We start from the raw sequence: 8,331 nt of genomic DNA on the forward strand, positions 1-8,331 counted from the left end.
GATAAATTTATTGATAGCTTTCTGCCATTCATTTAAATTAACCTCATTCTTTAAAATAGGTATCATTTGAAATAAAAAAAGAAACTTTGGCAGAACATTCATTTTAATCGCCACAATTCTTCCCAAAAGAGATAATTGCAGCTTCTTCCAATTTTCCAAATCTCTTTGTATTTTGACCCACAGCCTTTCATAATTATTTTTATACAATTTTGCATTAGAAACAGATAAAATAACCCCCAAATATTTTACCGATCAGCAGTAGTTTATGATTACATTATTGATGCAATCAATCTGTGCCTGGTTTTATAGACAGTGTAACAAAATCTGGCCAGTTCATGGAAATCGAATCATACTGTACATAAAATTGCAATAGCTTGTCTATTAAATGGAAATGATAGATAGAACTTGCAACTTTATAAAAAGTAGGATAGAGTAGGACACAGACTAGGGCTGTGATAGATCTTATGGGACCAACTGTCACATTACAAATTCCAAAAACTTTCACATGTTTTCCACAATGTAGTTTACTCATTTACAAAATTACTATTATGTTGTGCATGAAGACACTTTTATATCAGAAAGCAAATTTATGTAGTTACTCCTTACTGTCTCCTGTAATCCTTTAGGATGGTTGTACCTCCCCAGCTCCATTCGATCCCTTTTAAAGAGAGATTGCAAGCCTTTCATATCAATTGCTATGCTCCTCCATTTTTAAAAAATGTATCTATTTTTTTGAGAATTGAGTGACTTTTTCAAAATCAAATAAAAGGCAGAAGGGCAGGGAGTTTGTCAGATATTGTGTCCAAAGGCAAGTTGGCACCTAAAGAAACTTCAAGAAAGATTTTTAAACCAGCTGTTTCCATGATTTGCTTAGGTTTTTTTAAAACTTACACAGACTTGCTTTCCATAATGAAATAAACAGGGCTCACTGAATTGGAAAGGTTCCATTTTTTTAAAAAAATAAAAATCCGTGCACCATAAAAAAAAAAACAGCCTCATGGGAGATAATGATTTGCTTGCATTGGGAGATGCAATCTTATCACTCAAAATCTTGCAATTCAAGCACGAGCATCTCACATTAATGAACACTCCATTTCTGTGCCCCAACTAACTGCCAACGTGCCTTGATGGCAGAATATGAACTGAACTATTACCTCCCTGTTTTGCTGTTGTTTTGTGACAGCAGTGACTCTTATTGCCCTGTCATTTTCTAATGTAGATCCATAATAAAAGCCTTTATAACCTTATAAAAAGGATGCCCCTTTCATGTAACCTGTGTTCTAACCTTCCATCAAGTAGACATTTATTGCTGACCAATATTTCTCTTTGACTTGCCTCAGGGACCCAAGTATGTCAGAAAGCTTTCTAGACAAATTCAGCTCCACAAAAATATTAATTGGCTCATTTCTTTCTGATCAATGCTATTGCTACCCTTCAGAATCATCCTTTAACTTTCAGAAAGATCATTGGAGCACCATTATGAAGTATTTCCTTTCCTTTTTCTAACTCTCATTGGTGACTTGGGACCACATGCCCATTTTAAATACTTTGTCCACCATGACCTTCTTCAAGGCCTCCTGTAGCGAGAAAGTCTCCTTAGCGAACAGTTTTTGTTGGAGCTCTCGATTCCGGAGTCCGCAGACTAAGTGGTCTCATAGTCTCTCCTCCAAATCTGCAAAATTTCAGAGTTGGGATGCTTGATGAAGAGCGGCAATGAATTCTGTTGCAGATTCACCAGGTTGTTGCTCCCGCTACTCAAAAGCATGCCTCCACGCTATAGTGGATAAATTGGGCTCGGTCTCGGAGCTTTCTTTTCAAGTCTGTGTAGGTGACTGACTCGAGCGGCACCGGGGCAACCAGGCTTTCTGCAATGTTGAAGGTGGTGGGGCCGCACACACAGAGGAGTGTCGTGGCCTTCAATCTATCTTCGGCGATCTGGTTGGCACGGAGGTAATTTTCGATGCGGGAGATGTAGGATGCCCATTTCTCCAGGTGAGTTATGTTGAATTCTTCAAGTTTCCCGACCTTTGCCATGGTGGTTTCTTTCTTAGATCAATGCCTTGCACTGCTGGCTTCTGTGTAGGCCCTAGGATGGATCCTTAGGGCGTGGTGGTCTCCAGCATGGCTTGCTGGCAGACCGAGGGGGGGGGGGAAACATAGTTCCTGTCAGGCTCTGTGCTGACCTCACCCCCTAGTGACTTCAAGCTCTCTCAATGAAGCAGCACATCCCACCTTCATCACTACTGTTATATCTTCGGTTCTTGAGGCATTGAATGAGGCAGAGTGTTGAAACAGCAAACAAGTTTATTAACTCAGAATAGAAGCAGTCCTAAAGGCTGCTGCACAGCTATTTATACAGTTAGCCTCTAAGTGGCAACCAATAGGTTTAAAGTAACAGTTTCCCACCCCAAACCTCATTATCAGCTTGGAGACAGCCAATCTGGCTTTCAGTAACAGCAACTGTTAAACAATACAGCAATGTAGGTCAGATATTAAGCAAGTGATTTAAAATAGTTGTGGCCAATACATTACAGATAGGTCATTCCTGCTTTCTGTCACATGACTACCGGATTAGACCAAAGACAATATTGTCAAGTATTCTTAGCTTGGACATGTATTTTGAAATAAGATAAAGACATGGTTGTGTTTCCATCTCTGATGATGGAAACCTTTAGTTTTTCAAGCGAAAGTGAGATGCAACAACAATTAAATGCATCTGTTTCATTTAAAACACTGTGTGCAGTGTTTTGAAAGAATCTGTGCACTCACTTTGACTTGGCCAAAGTTCAACCATTATGCCTTATTCAACAAATAGTGATAAAACAAACTATTATTTAGCACAACTCTGTCAAATCAGAATGACAGTTTTATTTCTGGTGACCAAAATAATTATTATTTATTAGGAAGATTTCTGATACCAATGGAAGAGAATATTTGTAGCTCAAGGGTTGAACTGTGGAGTCCTTGCTGTTGTCTGAGCAGGGTGGTTTTCTTGCAGATGTTTCATTACCAAACAATATAATATCATTAATGGAGATTCTCCTTTGCTCGTGTTGGTTGCTGTTTCCTATATTTTATCTAAACTAACCATAACCAATAGGTTGAGGGATTGTCAAAGGTCACATATCCTGCTAAGCTACAGATTAAGGAATATTTGCTAAATACTTATTGTTTTGATTTATGCAAAATGCTACATCATAAATTATATTTTAGGAAGCTTAATGGCTGGTTTCATCCAACTTTTTATTTGGTTTTTGTTTTGCTTTAATGACATGTGTGAAGCCAACCAATATGTCTGTCAGAATCCAATTATATTTCATCTTTAGTTATCAATTATAAAAAACCCCATTTCTGCCTTCTATGGATTCTGCCATACGATGAAGGGAAGGGGGTGAACAAAGGGGCTTTATGGCCCTCACTTCCTTCGGTACACTTCAAAGGAACTGGTTGTGTGTATTGCCAAAAGAGCTAACCATAAGAATGGGGCTATTACCTTTCATGTAGTTTTCTTTGAAGTCTCCATCCAACAGGCAGTAAGAAAAAGGGGGTGGGAATGTAATGCCTGAGACTGTCACTGGAAGAGGGGGGTGATTGGGTGGGGCTACTGGGGAACCCCTTAAAACCTTGAATGGGAGTGCTTGGACCCCAAGTCCTGTCTAGAACGCCTGCAACCATTTTCTCTTAATAAAGGATGCCCGTTGGAAGAATTATTCCAAGAGTTCTGTCTTCTTCAGATGCAAAGTGGGGTGGGTCCTTACAATGTCATTGAATTTCAGTGTGTATTTATCTAAAGTTTTCAGATATGGGCTGCAAAAATCTGGACAACCACTAGATAGTAGCAACAAGAATTGAAACCTTTCCATCCCTATGAACTTCCAAGAATCATTTGACTGGCTGCTATAAAAAGTAAAGTGTTATCTAGAACTACAGATGATTTGATGCCAGTGAAGAATTTTGTATGCATTCCCCAATATTGCTTAAGAAGTAGATCATAGTTGTGTATAAAAAAGTTGCTAAAGAGTAGTTAATCCATGTTACATTATTTTAGGTATGTACCTTATTAAAAGTGACTTAGCAGCTGAGATGTAAATGCTTACACTCTCAGATTTTTTGTAAAGTTTACTATGGCAAAAAGCAGGTACTTGTAAAAGTCATGAATAATGCATTTAAGGTGATAAGTGGAAATATAAATGTGAAACCGTGAATTATCTACAAGAATGCATCTTTCTGTTTAGCTACATTAATGTACACTCTTATCTTCTAACAGACTTAATATCTTACTTACATCAGCACTTTACCTGTGAGTTGTTGAAAAGGTGATGTTTTGAGGGAAATTCAAGGAAATGATTGACTAATTGTATTTCTCTGCACTGCTTAACTGCATCTCTCTCTCTCTGTGTGTGTGTCAGACTGACTTCTCTTTTGAATGCCTGATTATCTTTGGCTTTCGTTTTTCATTTTTGCATGGCTGCCTAATTTGCAAAATGCGATCCTGGGAGCTGACATAAGGTTATCAAAAAAACCCCAAAACAAAACAAAAAAACAAACAAACAAACAACAACCCCAACCCCAAAACCCAAGCACACCCACACAAATACATATAAAAGAATCACAACACACAACTGGAAACAACAAAAAACAGAGGCCAAACCACAGTCTATTCAAAATAGCAATAGCAAAAGTACTTAGATTTATATACCACTTCATAGTGTTTTACAGCACTCTCTCAGCATTTAGAGTCAATATATTGCCCCCAACAATCTGGGTCTTAATTTTACCATCCTTGGAAGGATGGAAGACTGAGTCAACCTTGAGCTGGTCAGGATCGAACTGCTGGCAGCCAGCAGAGTTAGCCTGCAATACTGCATTCCAACCACTGTGCCATCAGGGCAAAATCCTAAATCAGTTTTTCAGACACACTCATCCAACATTCTCTAACCTAGTGTTCAGGGGCAAAAATTCAACTTTTAAAGTCTTATGGAAGGCCAACAGGTTTGCGGAAAATGGAATCCAAAGGGCAGGTACCACTACGCAGAAGGCATGTCTCTTGGGTTCCATTAGGTGTTACTGTGTCAGGCTTGCTCCAACTCAAATCTTTAGGAAAGACTCTTGACTCCATTTGGTTGAAGTGATAGGTTCTTTTACTAAAAGTTAAGTAGTTGCATTGACAGAAAGGCTAGATCTGAATATTTCCCACCCAAAGCTTACACTTTTCCTTTTTCCATGGCCCTCCACCCCTTGACCCATCCATCAGTGTCCAATAGCACGTCATCTAGATGTTTTGGAATGGCTTGGATGTTTGGTGCCACTTGATGTAGTTTCGCATTCTGGTCCCAGGTCAAGTGTCCTTGAAGGCTAGTTTAATTGGGTCCTGGCACCTCTAATTTCCATCAAGGCTATCTCCCCCCTCCCACCATTTGTCTTTACATTCCCATGCCCATCTTTACTACTCTACTTTCTTTTGTGCCTCCTCCCCACTTGCAGTTTCAGGCAGGATGCCAGATGTCAGATCTGATATACTGTTTCATGGAGGGCCCTTAATGATACACACTCAGATGGACCTCACAAAATGGGAAGACTTAACTGGAACTAGGTAGCCTTCTAATAACCTGGCCAAGTGTTATGAATGGCTTTATAGGTGATAACCAGAACTTTGACTTGAACACAGAAACCTACAGGAAGTAATTGCTGCTTGCAAGGTATAGCCAGTCTTTGACTTACACTAATGACTGTTCAAAGTTACAGTGACACTGACTTGTGACCAGTTCTCACACTTATGCCTACCTACCCTGCTGCATTCTGAGCCAATCGTACTTTCCAGATGATCTTTAAGTGTCAGTCCCATGCCTATTTTTTTTAAAAAAACACAACAGCTCTCATATTTCCCTAAAGCTCCATTACAATTTGTAATTCATTTTAAGAGGCTTATTGTGAGAGAAAATATACATGGCAAAAAATACCTGTTATGTACTGAGCTTAATTGGGAAAAGGTGCAGGGAGCTGCCCTGAAACAGTTAGCAGACCATGTGGCCTGCTGGGCCAGACTTGCTGTCTGCAAGGGCTGACTAGGATGCAATTGAATGGGAAAATACATTGCATTCATTGGCTGACAATGCCCCAGGGTGAATGTATAAAAAGGGGCAGAGCCATCTTGTTTTGAATTCTGTTCAGCCTGAAATAAAGAAGTATCTGTTTGTTACTCCTGCCTTTTCAATGCCTACCAATGCAAGAAACAGAACATTGGCGACGAAGGTGGGATTGTGCTGCCGCAAATTCAAAGGCTGACTCACCATGGAAAGCCTAGCAAGCACTGAGAAGTACGGCGTTCCAACCTCCTTTGCTCTGCCTGCCAGTATGAAAACACTGGAGGAGAGTGCTGCAAGGAATCATCCTGGAACCCCTTCGAAAGTCTGCATAGCACGAGGCGTTGAAAAGGCCGCCAAAGATCCACCATGGTGAAGATTGGTCGTCTTTCAGAATTCAACGTCACACATCTAGAACAATGGAGCTCCTACATCGCTAGGGTGGAGAATTATCTGAGAGTCAACCAAGTTCGGGAGGATGGACTGAAGGCCCCAATGCTGCTGTGTGTTTGTGGTCAAGAAACCTTTGACATTGCAGAAAACTTGGTTGCTCCAGCACCCTTGGAGTCCATTGTTTACGAAGAACTGAAAAGAATGCTCAAAGAACATTTTGAGCTGAAACTGTCAGTTGTCACGGGGTGACATGCTTTTGAACAGTAGGACCAGCATCCTGGGGAGTCCGCTTCAGATTTCATTGCTGCCCTGTGCAAAGCTACAAGGCATTGCGAATTTAAGGACCTGGAAGAATGGCTGTGTGACTGGCTAGTTTGTGGTCTGAGGAGCTGAGAACTTCAGCAAAAGCTTTTTGCTAAAGAAACTGTCTCCTTCTAAGGTGCGCTGAGGGAGATAATGGCCAAAGCAGTAGCAGATGGAGCTGTTAAGGCCTTGTGGCTCTCCAAGAACCCTCCTTCCTCGGACGCACTCCATCTAGAGGATGCCAAGAGGGTTGAAGAATCCAAGTTGGACAACGAGGTCGATCGGTTGCAACAACCACCAGAAAGAAGGCCTCAAAGGCAAATGGACAAAAGCTTTGACAAGGTAGTTCCCTTCTCTCGGTATTTTGGGTGTGGAGGCCGCCACAAACGTACCATCATTTTTGTTTCGCCACTTGCCAGGGGTGTGGCCAGCAAGGCCACATTGCCGCCATCTGCTTGGATCACAGGAAAGATAGTCCATCGGAAGAATTGCCTCGGAAAGGTACCGGGATCCCCAGTCAGAACAGGGTGGGTTTTTGTGCGACTAGGAGGAGCGTACTTAGGACAGGTGCTCACTGTCCACTCAAGAAAAAGCTTCACCTCAAAATCAAGCTGCAAGGGGTCCCTTCAGACATGGAGCTATACACGGGTTCAGCTCTGTCTATAATCTCCCAGAGAACCTTGAAGCAGATTTGCTGCAGAAGCGGCCAAAGAGTTAAACTCAGGCCGTCTAATCTCATTTTGACAGACTTCCAGAATTCCCGAGTCAGTGTCAAGGGGAGGCCACACTCGGGGTGTAGTTCAGTGATTATGAGGGCCCCTTGGACATTGTAGCTGTTGAGGGCAACCGCACGAGTCTGATTGGACTCGATTGGTTCGATGCACTAGGAATTCAGGTGAGTGGGTTAAACAGTTTGCAAACAGTGAGGCTTTTGGAGGTATGCAAAGAATTTGCTGATGTTTTTAGCTCTGAGCTTGGGACATACAAAGGGCCTCCAATTGCTCTTAGGTTAGACCCCTCTATTGCACCGATCAGGATTAAGCCTCATTGGGTACCTTTTGCTCTCAAGCAGAGGATCAATGCTAAGTTGGACAAACTGTTACAGCAGGGCATTTTGGAACCTGTGGATAGTAATCCATGGGAAACCCCCATTGTTACACCACTTAAGGCTAATGGAGAAGTTAGCGTGCTGACTATAAATGCACGCTAAACAAAGCATTACAGCAGCACTCCTATCTGGTGCCTGTAGTGAGCCATATTCTGGTGTCTCTACAAGGAGGCCGCATTTTCGCCAAATTAGATTTGGCTCAGGCCTATCAGCAGCTGCCGGTGGACGATGCCATGACAGAGGCCCAAATGATTGTGACTCACCAGGGGGCCTTCAAGGTTTGAAGGCTACAGTTCAGGATAAACGTAGCCCCTGGCATCTTCCAAAGCGTGATGGAGCAAACGCTCCGTAACATTCTGGGTGTATGCCCATATTTTGATGATGTCCTCATTGCTGGGGAATCAGTCGAAAACCTGTCTGACAGGCTCTGGGCCATTTTGCAGC

Source organism: Crotalus tigris, unplaced genomic scaffold (assembly GCF_016545835.1).
Source record: "Crotalus tigris isolate CLP2741 ecotype Arizona unplaced genomic scaffold, ASM1654583v1 scf7180000020963.25688851:1431469, whole genome shotgun sequence".
In the NCBI taxonomy this organism is placed as follows: Eukaryota; Metazoa; Chordata; class Lepidosauria; order Squamata; family Viperidae; genus Crotalus; species Crotalus tigris.